Source organism: Chiloscyllium plagiosum, unplaced genomic scaffold (assembly GCF_037043375.1).
Source record: "Chiloscyllium plagiosum isolate Xiang-an unplaced genomic scaffold, Cpla_swu_hap1 HiC_scaffold_6, whole genome shotgun sequence".
NCBI classification, from domain to species: domain Eukaryota; kingdom Metazoa; phylum Chordata; class Chondrichthyes; order Orectolobiformes; family Hemiscylliidae; genus Chiloscyllium; species Chiloscyllium plagiosum.
In genome coordinates, this window is record NW_028270144.1 from 13,743,334 (window position 1) to 13,759,725 (window position 16,392).

The 16,392-nt window shown below is 43.7% G+C and overlaps 1 long non-coding RNA gene across 3 annotated transcripts in view; it reads left to right on the top strand.

The window, feature by feature from the left end:
- Positions 1 to 16,392, top strand: part of LOC122550452 (uncharacterized) — a 112,015-nt gene that overhangs the window by 50,758 nt on the left and 44,865 nt on the right. The gene's annotated exons all lie outside the window — the stretch shown is intronic.

Genomic DNA, 16,392 nt, shown 5'->3' on the forward strand with positions numbered 1-16,392 from the left:
AAGATCAACTGCTCTACGTAGCCACCAAAGAGACAGGCATAACTGTATCATGAGGAATAAGGAAATGGAATGGCAGAGACATTAGGCAAATGTTTTGTATCTGCCTTCACAATAGAGGACACAGTTGCTCACAGAAATTAGACGATAAACAAGGGACCAATGAGATTGAGGAACTCAAGGCAATTAATGTAAGCAGGGGAAAGGTAGGCTGGGAGAGTGTTAAAGGACCAAAATCTAACTATCTAAATCAACAAATCTAATCTGAGACCCAATTCACTACACACTCGGGTTCTTAGAGATGCAGATGCAGAGATAGTAAATGCACTGATTTTACAAAATTCCCTACGTTCTAGAATGTTCCCAGTGAATTGAAGGTTAGGAAATGCAAGACCACTATTCCAAAAGAAAATGGAGAGAGAAACGTGGAATCAAATGCCAGTTGACCTACCACAGTCATTGAATAAATTCTAGAATCTATTATGATGGAAATTTTAACAATGCACTTTGGAAAATCATTACACAATCAGTCAACATAATTTAAGAAAAAGAAAACTTTGCGTGTAAAATCTATTCAAGTCTACTTAAGGAGTTACCTAAAAGAATAGATAATAAGGAACCAGTAGATCTGGTAACTTGGATTTCCAAAATATGTCCGATAAGGTGCCGTACCGATGGTTAATAACCAAGATAGGGACTCGTGGAGTTGAATTCGTTATTTTAGTAAGAATACAGAGTTCACTAACTGGGTTACTAAAAATAGGAAGTGGCTCTTGTGATGCAGTGGTAGTGGCCATACCTCTGAGCCTGGTGGCCCAGGTTCAAATCTGGCCTGTGCCAAAGGTTTGTCACGGCATCTCTGATTAGAAAATACTAATTGATTAGACAATATTTAGGTATAAATAAGACATTTTCAAGTTGGCAAACAATGATTAATGAGAGTCACCAGAATGCTCGCTGCAGCCTCTGGATTTACAATCTCCATTAATGATTCATGCAAAGAGACTGAGAGTAATATTTCAAAGTTGCTGACAATATAAACTACAATGAGAATGTTGCGGTATAATGACGTTCATATAAACCATGATGATGTAATAGATCACATGAATCTGACATCCATAAGAGTGATGATGCTAGTTTAGAATACACATGTGAAGATAGAAGATTTAGGTATTTTTAGAGAACTGTAAATAAAATAGCATACAGTACATAAGGGGTTAAAGTGCCTTACTTAGTGATAAGCCGTAAACAGCCTCATAGACAGTGTATATGCAGAGTCTGACAGCCTAAATTACTCCAAACTGTTACCTCTAATTGCAAATAGCTGTATTGATTTAAAACCCACAATAAACCAAATTTTAAGTGATGAGTAGATGTAGAGAGGTTGCATACACATTAACCAGTTTAAGTGAGAGGATAACAAGAAGGCAGCTGGAGTATAATATCAGGGAGTGTGAGATTGCTTTTCATGGGAGTAAGAATATTAAATTAGAATTTTCTTTTAAAGCTGAAATTTAAGGTTCAGAGGGAACTGAATGTAATCATATAAGGAACAAAGAAAGTTAGCATGTGGGTCCAATAAGCAACTCAGAAGGCGACTTCATTGCATCACAATTGAAGTTTGAGAATAAGGAAATCTTGCCAGAATAATATTTCACTTTGATGGGACCACAAAAAGAGTGCAATTTTGTTTTTCATATTTAAGGAACAATATATTTGTATTAGAGGCAGCACACTAGATAGGTTCACTAGATAGGTTCCAGGATGAGATACTGACAAAAATTGCTTGTTTTCTCTGGGTTTAGAAGAATGAGGAGTGGTTTCATTAAAACATGTAAGATTCTGAAGTGGTAGAGAGATTGTCTCCCTGACTGGGAAATCTGGAACATAAGAGGAAGGATCTTCTATGCATTGTAACAGCTTTCTCAATAAGCCTTGCTATCCTTAAAGGTTTGTCCATGGACATACACAGATCTCTATTCTGCTACACTCCTTTAAAATTATAGCTTATAGTATTTTAGAAAATTATAGTTCATTCATGTTAGCTAGTTCCAACAAGATCTGGTTTGGGTTGATAAGTGGCAAGTAGTATTTGTACAACACAAATGACCATCTCCAACAAGAGACAATCCAACCATCTCCTCTTGATGTTTACATCTTGATAATTAAAGTCCCCCAACATGATCATCTTGGTGGTTCTGCTTCACTTTAAACTGAATTGGACTATCCATTTAAAGATAGTGGCTCTAAGAGCAGGTCACAGGCTGGGACTTCTGCAGTGATTATCTCCTGACACCCCAGAGAATGTCAGCAAGGTGCCTGACATCCATTCACCTGGATGAGTGATTCAACAATGTTCAAGAGGATTGACACAAAGCAGCTCCACTTGATCACTGCACCATCTATTCCTTTCACTACTGACACACAGGGGCAGCAGAGTGTACCATCTATAAGTTGTACTGGAACTCACTAAGCTCCCTTTTAAAACACCCTCCAAATAATTGACTCAACCACCTCGAGGGATAACAGCAGCAAACACATGGAAATACAACCACCACCAATGCCTTTCTCCTCTAAGCCAGACATCTGGAATTATATTGTTGTTCCTTCACTATTGCTAGGACAAAAATCTAAAAAATCTCTTCATAATAGCAGCACTGACATCAGATGGACCACAGTGGTTCAAAAAGGTAGGTCAACACCATCTTCTCAAATGCAATGACTCATGGTTAATACATATTGACCTTATACTTTGAAAGAAAATAATATTGTTTTGCACCATTCTTCCTGCTAAAATGGATCATTCCATACCTTTTCTTTGTTCATGTGGGTACGGCTGGTTAGGCCAACATTTATTGCCTATCCCTGATTGTCCAGAGGGTAGTTATGAGTTAACCACATTGCTGCGGGTCTGGAGTCACACATAGGCCAGACCAGATGAAGATGGCAGATTTCCTTTTAAACCATTGATTCATTTGTGTGTGGAATGAACTGCCAGAGAAAGTGATGGATGCAGGTACAGTTACAACCTCGTAAAGAACAATAGTGAACCAGACAGGTTCACTATTTATGACAGTTGACATTTGGTGACATTGTTGCCATTAGGCTAGTTTTTTATTGAATCCAAATCTGCCATGATGGTATTTGAACCCGTGATCCTAAAACATTAGCCTGGGCTTCTGGATTACAAATCTTCTTGACTTTAAATTTAACCTGTCAGATCCCTGTCTGTTTTCTCAGTGTGTCCACATCCTCCTTGACGCCTTGATTATCACCATGAAAAGAAATGTTTATCTCTGTATTAAGCTTGGAAAAATTGTAAACTGTGAAGAGGACAGTGCAGAACTCCAAAAGGACATTGACAGGTTAGGGTGGAGCTAATGAATAGTAACAGATGAGGTTCAATGCAGAGACATGTGAAGTGACACACAATGGTCAGAAGAACATTGGGAGATGATGTAAAATGAAAGGTACAATTCAACAGAAGATCCAGAAGCAGAGGGACCTGGGAATACTGTATATGCATGGACCATTAAAAGTCACAGGATAAGCAGAGAGAACAATCAATAAAGCATAGAGTGTTGTCATTGTATTAATGAAGGCACAGAGTACGAGAGTCAAAAAGTACAGCGCTGGAAAAGCACAGCTGGTCAGGCAGCATCTGAGGAGCGGGAGAGTCGACGTTTCAAGCATAAGCTCTTCAGAGTACAAAAGCAGGGACGTAATAATGTTAAATTTGTACAAGCCTAATTGTTAAACCGAAGCTGATGTTTTGAATGCAGTTGTGGGCACCACATTATAGGAAAAATATGAGTGTACAGATAGAGTACAGAAACAATTTATAAGAATGGTTCCAGGAACGAGAACCATCAGTTATGAGGATAGATGGACAAAGCTGGGATTGTTCTCCTTAGAGAAAAGAAGGCTGATTGGAGATTTGGTAGAAGTTTCTAAAACCATGAACAGCTGGATAGGGGAGATGAGATGAAGCTGTTCCTGCTTGTAAAAGACAAAAATAACAGGAAGGCACAGATTTTAGGTGATGTCCAAACAACACAAGTGTGATGGGTGGAGAAATGCTTCACACAGCAAGTAGTTAGAGTATAGAATGCACTGCAAGGAAATGTGGTGGAGGCAGGTTCAATTGAGTCATTCTAGAGGCCATTGGATGATTATTTGTGTAGAATGGCATGCATGGGTAAGAGGAAAAGGCAGGAGATTGATGCTAGGTTATAGAAAAGCTGCAGGTTTGATGGGCTGAATACCCTCATTCTGCACCAGAACAACTCTGTAATACTCACAGAACCTTTAATATTCTGTGTAAGTGGAACCAAATAGCCTTAGCACAGGGGCTGCATCAGAAATCTAAACTCTTCAACAGAGGCTCCGAAACATTTTCACTGAAAATTCATTTCTGTGCATAAAAATAAATATAATTCAAATCTAAAAAAATGATGTGGAGGTGCCGGTGTTGGACTGGGGTGGACAAAGTTAAAAATCACAGGTTATAGTCCATCGGGTTGATTTGGAAGCACTAGCTTTCGGAGCACTGCTCCTCTATCAGGTAGCAACTCCAAAAGCTAGTGTTTCCAAATAAACCTGTTGGACCATAATCTGGTGTTGTGTGATTTTAAACTTAATCATAAAAAAGATCAATCATCACATTGAGAGTTCTTTGAGTGTGTAACAAGCAGGTTTTTAAAAGTGGGACAGAATTTATAATATATTTGGATTTGTTTAGGTGGCTCTAAAAAGGTCATGTCACAACTACCTATCGGATTTTGGGATGATCATTCGAATGGAAAGGCAATTGGTCAACAAACAGGAAACAGAGAGACAGGATAAATAGGTCATTTTCAAGTGTCAAACTGCAGAGTGGATCAATGCTGGGGTCTCAACTATTTAAAACCTCTAACTATGAATGCTGAACACAACAAGGGTGGCTATGATTTAAAATGTCAACTTAAGGTGAAACTAAATATTCAGAGTAGCGGTCAGAAGTGCACTTTAGTCAGGGAAATGAGTAGAAATGTGTGGCGCTGGAAAAGCACAGCAGTCAGGCAGCATCCGGACAGCAGGAGAGTTGACGTTTCAGGCATAAGCCCTTCATCAGGAAACGTCGACTTTCCCACTAATCGGATGCTGCCTGACCAACTGTGCTTTTTCAGCACCACACAGTTTGACTCTGACTGTCCAGCATCTGCAGTCCTCATCTTTTCCTCAGTCAGAGAAATGCCAATGTGATCCATTTGCCATTGGGAAAGGAACCCAGATCAAAACCCGTTGAGAATGGGGTGGCAGCTTTTACATTTTGCAACGTGATCCCTAAAAAAATGGACAGCTGCTTTTTTTTAAGACAAGAGAGCAAAGAAACTATAGCTGTGGAAAGGTAAAGAGAACTGTTTCACAGTAATGAACAAGCAGGATGCTTTCAGAGAGTCCAGTTTTGAAAATAAAAGGGAACAGATTTCAGGAAGCAGGAGTCATCTCAGGTATGCCATCGTGTCCAGCTGGAAAGTTGGGAATTCCCATGGGACTGCATGACAGTCAGTAATGTGACACACATTAAGAGGGTTTTCTGATGTGTATTTAGTTGCATTATTTAGTTAATGAGCAAATAACTTTCCTTGAGTTTTGTGGATGAATTGTCTATTAATTAATGTTTGATCAATGTTGGTTTTAATTTGGTAGTTGCAGCAAAATTCTTTAAAGGTGAAATCTTGTCCCTCTGATATTTTTGTCAGTCGTTGAGAATGTCATCCCTTCTTCAAAGTTGCCAACTTTTGTACCTTACACCATACTCAATGATTTATATGAAGGAACCAAGTGTATTGTAACCACATTTACTGACAACATAAGGATAGATAAGAAATTGTGAAAATGTCGCAGAGTCCACAAAGGGCCAAACATTTTTCAAATTGAGAAAATTAATGTGGAACAATATGGGTTGTTCATTTTGACAGGAAAAGCTGAATATTATTTAAATAGAGTGAGGATGTGAAATGCAGCACTGAGGGATCTTTGTGTCATTGAGCATGAGTCACACAAAAAAAAATACACATTGCAACCACAGCAAGTAATTAGGAAGATAAATAGAACATTAGTCTTTGTTACAAGGGGAATGGAATGTACACGGAGGGAAATCTTGGTACACTGTGCAGGGCGTGGGTGACATTACACCAAGAACAGTTCAAACAGTTTTGGTCTTCTGATCAATGGAGCAATACATTTGAATTGAAGGCCATTCAAACAAAGTTCATTAGAATGGTGCTGGGAATGAAAGGATTCCCTTATGAGGAAAGGCTGTATTTTTCACCTGGGTGAGGTGGGTAGCTGCTGAGGGAGAAAAAAAACAACTTAGTGAAATTATTAGTAGGAAGGAACTGAATGAATGGATTATCAACAATAGGGTTAGATCTCAGACATAATGACAAAATCCAGAGTTGTCTTTATGCCAAAGTGTTCATTTTGACCAATTGTAGCTGGAACAGTGTTCAGAGGACGTATTTCATGACAAAAGAGGGACAATCAAAGTATTTTGTTAATCCACATTCTCCTGACATATACTTCCATAGATGGTTATAGACTCAGGGAACAATGTGATTAAGCCTGCAGTATACCTGAACCTGCCCTAGCCCAACACATGGAAACAATCAGGTTTATCTAATGATTGGTTTCAATTCAGTCAAACTAATAGAATTCTGTTTGTGAAAGCACTAAAGCATTGTGATAGTTTGACAGCTCGTATATAATATGTAATTGTGTTCCAGGTGAATGCACACAAATAGGATATCATGAATCCCAGCAATACTAAAGTTGAAAAAATGTCAATGCGTTCTGGCATGAAAGGAGGGTGAGAAATTACAAAAAGATGTATGCTTCCACTGCAATGCAGCAAGCAAATGTATGCTCAAGAAATTAGATGTGGGGAAGGGGATGGGGTTACAGGTAGGTGACAGACGGGAAGGCACACTTAAAGCCACAATCAGATCAGTCACGATTTTATTGAAAGCAGAGGAGTCTTAAAGGACCAAATAGTCTACTGTTGCTCCTATTTCTTGTGTTCTACTCTCTTTCTTTTCCAAGCAAAGGTGGGAAAGCATATTGAAAAAGTCTGACTTCAGGAACAGTGTAAACTATGCAACAAATTCAACCTAGGGGAGAGAAGGACATGGTTGAAACTTTATTGCTGGAACAGCACAGCAGGTCAGGCAGCATCCAGGGAACAGGAGATTCGACGTTTCGGGCACAGGCCCTTCTTCAGGAATGAGCAGAGAGTGTTCAGCAGGAGAAGATAAAAGGTAGGGAGGAGGGACTTGGAGGAGGGGAGTTGGAAATGTGATAGGTGGAAAGAGGTCAAGGTGAGGGTGATAGGTCGGAGTAGGGTGGAGGCGGAGAGGTCAAGAAGAAGACTGCAGGTCAGGAAGGCGGTGCCAGGCTGGAAGGATCCGGCTGAGACAAGGTGGGGGGAGGGGGGATGAAGAAACTGGTGAAGTCCAAGTTCATCCCCTGCGGTTGGAGGGTTCCCAGTCGGAAGATAAGACGCTCCTCCTCCGACCGTCGGGTTGTTGTGGTTTGGCGGTGGATGAGTCCAATGACCTGCATATCCTCGGTGGAGTGGGAGGGGGAGTTGAAATGCTGTGCCACAGGTTGGTTGGGTTGGTTCGTCCGGGTGGCCCAGAGGTGCTCCCTGAATCGCTCCGCAAGTAGGCGGCCTGTCTCCCCAATATAGAGGAGGCCACACCGGCTGCAGCGGATGCAGTAGATGATGTGGGTGGAGGTGCAGGTGAATCTGTGGCGGATATGGAAGTTTCCCTTGGGGCCTTGGAGAGAAGTGAGGGGGGAGGTGTGGGCGCAAGTGTTGCACCTCCTGCGGTTGCAAGGGAAGGTGCCGGGAGTGGTGGTTGAGTCGGTGGGGGGTGTGGATCTGACAAGGGAGTCGCGGAGGGAGTGGTCTCTACGGAAAGCTGATAGGGGAGGGGAGGGAAATATATCCTTGGTGCTGGGGTCTGTTTGGAGGTGGCGGAAGTGACGGCGGATGATGCGCTGTACATGGAGATTGGTGGGGTGGTAGGTGAGGACCAGTGGGGTTCTGTCCTGGTGGCGGTTGGAGGGGCGGGGCTCAAGGGCGGAGGAGCGGGAAGTGGAGGAGATGCGGTGGAGGGCACCGTCGACCACGTCGGGGGGGAAATTGCGGTCCTTGAAGAAGGAGGCCATCTGTGTTGTACGTATTTTGAACTGGTCCTCCTGGGAGCAGATGCGGCGGAGACGAAGGAATTGGGAGAATGGGATGGCGTTTTTACAGGGGGCAGGATGGGAGGAGGTGTAGTCCAGGTAGCTGTGGGAGTCGGTAGGTTTGTAGTAGATGTCCGTGTTGATTCGGTCGCCTGAGATAGAAACAGAAAGGTCTAGGAAGGGGAGGGAGGAGTCCGAGACTGTCCAGGTGAATTTGAGGTCGGGGTGGAAGGTGTTGGTGTAGTGGATGAACTGTTCAACCTCCTCGTGGGAGCACGAGGTAGCGCCGATACAGTCATCAATGTAGCGAAGAAAAAGATGGGGGGTGGGGCCAGTGTAGTTGCGGAAGATGGATTGTTCCACATACCCTACGAAGAGGCAGGCATAGCTGGGGCCCATGCGGGTGCCCATGGCTACTCCTTTTGTTTGGAGAAAGTGGGAGGATTGGAAAGAAAAGTTGTTCAGGGTGAGGACCAGTTCGGTCAGTCGAAGGAGGGTGTCGGTGGAAGGGTACTGGGTGGTACGGTCCCCGGTCCCCAATGCCTCATCCCCGCTTCCCCGGTCCCCAACGCCTCATCTAAAAAAATCCACAAACCTGACTGCCCCGGACGACCCATCGTCTCAGCCTGCTCCTGCCCAACCGAACTCATCTCGGCATACCTCGACACGGTCCTGTCCCCATTAGTCCAAGAACTCCCCACCTACGTTCGTGACACCACCCACGCCCTCCACCTCCTCCAGGATTTCCGCTTCCCCGGTCCCCAACGCCTCATCTAAATCCCGCCGTACCACCCAATACCCTTCCACCGACACCCTCCTTCGACTGACCGAACTGGTCCTCACCCTGAACAACTTTTCTTTCCAATCCTCCCACTTTCTCCAAACAAAAGGAGTAGCCATGGGCACCCGCATGGGCCCCAGCTATGCCTGCCTCTTCGTAGGGTATGTGGAACAATCCATCTTCCGCAACTACACTGGCCCCACCCCCCATCTTTTTCTTCGCTACATTGATGACTGTATCGGCGCTACCTCGTGCTCCCACGAGGAGGTTGAACAGTTCATCCACTACACCAACACCTTCCACCCCGACCTCAAATTCACCTGGACAGTCTCGGACTCCTCCCTCCCCTTCCTAGACCTTTCTGTTTCTATCTCAGGCGACCGAATCAACACGGACATCTACTACAAACCTACCGACTCCCACAGCTACCTGGACTACACCTCCTCCCATCCTGCCCCCTGTAAAAACGCCATCCCATTCTCCCAATTCCTTCGTCTCCGCCGCATCTGCTCCCAGGAGGACCAGTTCAAAATACGTACAACACAGATGGCCTCCTTCTTCAAGGACCGCAATTTCCCCCCCGACGTGGTCGACGGTGCCCTCCACCGCATCTCCTCCACTTCCCGCTCCTCCGCCCTTGAGCCCCGCCCCTCCAACCGCCACCAGGACAGAACCCCACTGGTCCTCACCTACCACCCCACCAATCTCCATGTACAGCGCATCATCCGCCGTCACTTCCGCCACCTCCAAACAGACCCCAGCACCAAGGATATATTTCCCTCCCCTCCCCTATCAGCTTTCCGTAGAGACCACTCCCTCCGCGACTCCCTTGTCAGATCCACACCCCCCACCGACCCAACCACCACTCCCGGCACCTTCCCTTGCAACCGCAGGAGGTGCAACACTTGCGCCCACACCTCCCCCCTCACTTCTCTCCAAGGCCCCAAGGGAAACTTCCATATCCGCCACAGATTCACCTGCACCTCCACCCACATCATCTACTGCATCCGCTGCAGCCGGTGTGGCCTCCTCTATATTGGGGAGACAGGCCGCCTACTTGCGGAGCGATTCAGGGAGCACCTCTGGGCCACCCGGACGAACCAACCCAACCAACCTGTGGCACAGCATTTCAACTCCCCCTCCCACTCCACCGAGGATATGCAGGTCATTGGACTCATCCACCGCCAAACCACAACAACCCGACGGTCGGAGGAGGAGCGTCTTATCTTCCGACTGGGAACCCTCCAACCGCAGGGGATGAACTTGGACTTCACCAGTTTCTTCATCCCCCCTCCCCCCACCTTGTCTCAGCCGGATCCTTCCAGCCCGGCACCGCCTTCCTGACCTGCAGTCTTCTTCTTGACCTCTCCGCCTCCACCCTACTCCGACCTATCACCCTCACCTTGACCTCTTTCCACCTATCACATTTCCAACTCCCCTCCTCCAAGTCCCTCCTCCCTACCTTTTATCTTCTCCTGCTGAACACTCTCTGCTCATTCCTGAAGAAGGGCCTGTGCCCGAAACGTCGAATCTCCTGTTCCCTGGATGCTGCCTGACCTGCTGTGCTGTTCCAGCAATAAAGTTTCAACTTTGATCTCCAGCATCTGCAGACCTCACTTTCTCCTCGAGAGAAGGACATGGGTCACGCTCTTAATTTTGAGTTTCTGATCTCCACTGTGCCATTGAGGAGAACTTTGTATTTCTACTGAGGAAAAAAGAAACTTAAAAACAAGAGGATCAGAGGGCTAAACATGCCAAGAGACTGATTAATCTACTGCCTTTAACATATTCAGCAGAAATGGGAAAGGTAATGTAAGTAGTTTTAAACGATGCTCTTAGAGCACTGGGGAGGGATGACTCGAATTAAGGAACAAAAGGGGAACTGTTATGCTGCTGGATGTCTACTATAGACCAGCAAATAGTGGTAAACCACAAAGGAACCAATTTGCAGAAAATGCAACAACAATAAAGCAGCAATAATTATAGATTATAATTCCCATAAAATGAACTCAGAAAAATAAATGCAGAAATTGAGAATTCTTGAAACGCATACTGGAGAAATTTTAACAATACAACAAAGGAAGGTGTTCTGGATCAAGCTGTGTGGAATGAGGTGGGCGGAGTATCGTACATTTGAATGGGACAGCATTTGGGGAAATAAAATTGAATACCCTCACCATGAGATTTAGCGGAGTCACAGAAAAGGGCAATGTGAAAAGGCTGCAGTAGAGGAGAGGTTCATTTCGGTGAGTTGAAAAGGAGTGCAAGGGGATGAGAATCAAAATTTGACACATGGAACAGCAAGGGGACATTAGGAGGCCTTCAGGGGAGGCCGTTCAATTACAGGTTAGACTTAGGGGGAAAAGAAAGAATATCCATATCTATGATTCCCCAGTAAATAACAGCACAGAGATTAAAACAAAAGAGAAAGTGTTAACTTAGAAATGTAGGGCTACACACTGAATTCAAAGTGCAGAGTATAACAAAAGTCCATATGCATAGATTTGTTGATAATTTAAAAAATAAAAATAAAACATTTTATGAACATATTCATACAAAATAACAATGAAGAGTACTGGCACCAAATGGGACTGGCTCAAAGGTAGAAGACAGAGGGTGGTGGTGGAGGGTTGTGTTTCAGACGAGGCCTGTGACAGTGGAGTGCCACAAGATTCGGTGCTGGGCCCTCTACTTTTTGTCATTTACATAAATGATTTGGATGCAACCATAAGAGGTATAGTTAGTAAGTGTGCAGATGACATCAAAATTGGAGGTGTAGTGGACAGCGAAGAGGGTTATCTCAGATTACAACAGGATCTGGGCCAGATGGGCCAATGGGCTGAGAAGAGACAGATGGAGTTTAATTCAGATAAATGCGAGGTGCTGCATTTTGGGAAAGCAAATCTTAGCAGGACTTATACACTTAATGGTAAGGTCCTAGGGAGTGTTGCTGAACAAAGAGACCTTGGAGTGCAGGTTCATTGTTCCTTGAAAGTGGAGGTGCAGGTAGATAGGATAGTGAAGAAGGCGTTTGGTATGCTTTCCTTGATTGGTCAGAGTATTGAGTACAATAGGTGGGAGGTCATGTTGCAGCTGTACAGGACATTGGTTAGGCCACTGTTGGAATATTGCATGCAATTCTGATCTCCTTCCTATCGGAAAGATGTTGTGAAACTTGAAAGGGTTCAGAAAAGATTTATAGGGATGTTGCCTGGGTTGGAGGATTTGAGCTACAGGGAGAGGCTGAACAGGCTGGGGCTGTTTTCCCTGGAGCATCGGAGGATGAGGGGTGACCTTGTAGAGGATTACAAAATTATGAGGGGCATGGATAGGATAAATAGACAAAGTCTTTTCCCTGGGGTCAGGGAGTCCAGAACTAGAGAGCATAGGTTTAGGGTGAGAGAGGAAAGATATAAAAGAGACCTATGGGGCAATATTTTCACACAGATGTTGATACGTGTATGGAATGAGCTGCCAGAGGAAGTGGTGGAGGCTGGTACAATTGAAACACTTAAGAGGCATTTGGATGGGTTTATGAATAGGAAGGATTATATGGGATATGGGCCGGGTGCTGGCAGGTGGGACTAGATTGAGTTGGGATATCTGACCGGCATGGACAGATTGGACTGAAGGGTCTATTTCCATGCTGCACATCTCTATGACTCTATGACTCTATCTATGACTCAAGTTTTTACATCTGTCTTCACTAACAAACAGGATGCTATCATTGCCATATTACAAGAAAAGGTGGTAGCTAAATTGATAAGGATACCAGGAATTAAAAGCAAGTATCGGAACGAGTGACAGCTCTCAATGTAGACTAGCTGGGATCTATTCTAGATGACCGAGAGAAGAAAGAATGCAAATAATAGAGATTCTAGTCTCAATCTTCTGTTCTTCCTACAATACGGGAGAGACACCAGATGACTGAAGGTTTGTAAATTACACACCCACCATTCAAGAAAGGGAAAATATTAAAGCTGGTGACAATGGTCATCTTAATATCAGTGATGGGAAACCGTTTGAGGCAATAATCCAAAACAAAATTATTTGACGCTTGAAAAAACATGGATTAAGCAATAAAAACGCAGCTAGATTTGTTAAAAGCAACTGGTGCTTCACTAACTTAATTGAATTCATTGATGAAGCAATGAAAAGATTTGATGAGAATGTTGAAAGGGTTTTGAAAAAGTAACACTTATTAGCAAAAGTGAATACCACAAGATTAAAGGAGTAGTAGTCAAACACTTGGCTAAGGGATAAAGTGCATAAAGAGGAGACTTGAGCCAAGTTTTGTTTCCCAGAGATGGGCATAAGGACAGCTATTTTAGTTGACATACTATTAATGCTGTGAATGCAAGTATGCAGGACAACATTTATGGATGAAATGGTAGTTAAGAATGGAGGAGACAGTAAAGAGGATATGAACACATTTCAGAAGGACTCAGACTCTTAACACATTTTTACTGTTGAGCAGAGAACAGTGAAGTGATAGATTTTGGGAGGAAGAATGAGGTGACGCAATATAAATTGAATGGTACAATTGTAAAGAAGGGGTTGGGGCAGGATGATCAAGATGCAATGATTTATATACATAAATCTTTGAAAACAAATGCAGCACAAAAGCAGATCATTCAGTCCTCCATATTAATGCTGGATGTAAAAGAACAATCCAGGTTAATTCTTTTATCCAGCTCTTGGTCAGTTGTCTTCAAGGTTAGAGCTAGAGTTGCCCATATGATGACTTGCCCCTGTGCTCCTGTCAGTTGTTGGCTGACACATCCATCCTTGGGATGAACACCAATTAGAAAGCCAAAACACTCATTATCCAGCTAGAGGATGCTTGACTCTCAGCCAAGCAATCTTTCCCATCATACTTTCCATTTTCAATGCTTTTATATCTGGTAATTAGGAATTTTCAGAGAAAATTGCAAAGTATTTCTGTGGGTTTCCCCCAAGGTTTGCACATAAGTACCCTTGAGAATGATCTTCAATTCCTGGAGTCTTCAGGCCAACCTGGACCTCTTGACTGAGAAGAAAAAGGTGTGTTAATGACAGATGTCATGAACAAAATACAACTGAGAATCAAAAGGAATAGAGAAGGTTCAGGGTGAAGTGAGAAAGCATATTAAAGAAGCAAACAGAAATTATGAGGAAAGACTGGCAGTCAACGTAAAGGGAATCTCAAGGACTTCTATGCACATATAATTACTTAAAGATTGGTCTGATCAAGAACCAAAGATCCCACCTGGAGGCTGGTGGCATAGCTGAAATATTAAATGACTACATTACTTCTGTCAAAATCAAGGAGTTAGATGATACCCATGCATTCCTGATGAAGGGCTTATGCCTGAAATGTCAATTCTCCTGCTGCTTGGATGCTGCCATGGTGACAGATGAGGAAATACTGTCAACTAAAAAAGTTTGAAATGTTAAGAAGACGTATTGGATAGAATGTTGGTAGTTAAACACAAGAACTTAAGATCTAGAAGTAGGTGTAGCCTTTCAAGCTTATTCATCATGCAAAAGGATCATGGCTGACCTGCCCCAAGCATCAAATCCCCTTTTTAATGTATTAAGGAGCTCATCGGAGTCCTCAGCTCCCTAACACGTCAATAATCTATCTACCTTCTCTTTAAGTACTTTCAGCGATCTAGCCTCCACAAAAGAAGATTGATGAGGGCAGAGCAGTAGATGTGATCTATATGGACTTCAGTAAGGTGTTCGACAAGGTTCCCCATGGGAGACTGATTAGCAAGGTTAGATCTCATGGAATACAGGGAGAACTAGCCATTTGGAAACAGAACTGACTCAAAGGTAGAAGACAGAGGGTGGTGGTGGAGGGTTGTTTTTCAGACTGGAGGCCTGTGACAGTGGAGTGCCACAAGGATCGGTGCTGGGCCCTCTACTTTTTGTCATTTACATAAATGATTTGGATGCAACCATAACCGGTACAGTTAGTAAGTTTGCAGATGACACCAAAATTGGAGGTGTAGTGGACAGCGAAGAGGGTTACCTCAGATTACAACAGGATCTTGACCAGATGGGCCAATGGGCTGAGAAGTGGCAGATGGAGTTTAATTCAGATAAATGCGAGATGCTGCATTTTTGGAAAGCAAATCTTAGCAGGACATATACACTTAATGGTAAGTTCCTAGGAAGTGTTGCTGAACAAAGAGACCTTGGAGTGCAGGTTCATAGCTCCTTGAAAGTGGAGTCGCAGGTAGGTATATAGTGAAGAAGACTTTTGGTATGCTTTCCTTGATTGGTCAGAGTATTGAGTACAGGAGTTGGGAGGTCATGTTGCAGCTGTAAAGGACATTGGTTAGACCACTGTTGGAATATTGCATATAATTCTGGTCTCCTTTCTATCAGAAAGACATTGTGAAAGAGTTCAGAAAAGATTTATAGGGATGTTGCCTAGGTTGGAGGATTTGAGCTACAGGGAGAGGCTGAACAGGCTGGGGCTATTTTCCCTGGAGTGTCGGAGGCTGAGGGGTGACCTTATAGAGGTTTACAAAATTATGAGGGACATGGAGTGGATAAATAGACAAAGTCTTTTCCCTGGGGTCGGGGAGTCCAGAAGTAGAGGGCATAGGTTTAGGGTGAGAGGGGAAAGATATAAAAGAGACCTATGGGGCAACTTTTTCACGCAGAGAGTGGTACGTGTATGGAATGAACTGCCAGAGGAAGTGGTGGAGGCTGGTACAATTGCAACATTTAAAAGGCATTTGGATGGGTATATGAATAGGAAGGGTTTGGAGGGATATGGGCCGGGGACTGGCAGGTGGGACTAGATTGGGTTGGGATATCTGGTCAGCATGGACGGGTTGGACCAAAGGGTTTGTTTCCATGCTGTACATCTCTATGACTTTATGACTCTAACTCTCTTGGGTAGAGAATTCCAGACATTCACTATCCTATGGGAAAGAAATTCCTTTGCGCTTTAGTTCTAAATGAGTGCCCCTTTATTCTGTAACCATGTCCCCTTGTTTGAGATTCCCTTATTTCTTCTCAACATTTACCCTGTGAAGCCTCTTCAGAATTTTGTACGTTTTAACAACATCACCCCTCATTCTTCTAAACTCAAACGAATAAAAGCCTAACCCATTCAGACATTTTAGATACATCAATCCCTTCATCCCAGGAATAAGCCAAGTGAATCTCTTTTAAACTGCCTCCAATGCCAGGATAATTCAATACAAGGGACAGAGCGAGTGTGAGGTATTGAAGAGAAGATGGTGGAACTTATGCCACTGGAGTGGTGAGGGTCATTGAGCATCTTCCTACAGTGCTGAGCATTCGTAGTCTCCACTGACCTGATGGCAACCTTTGACGAGATCATGACCTCCACTGCTTGTCCTGAGGGAACAGGTTAT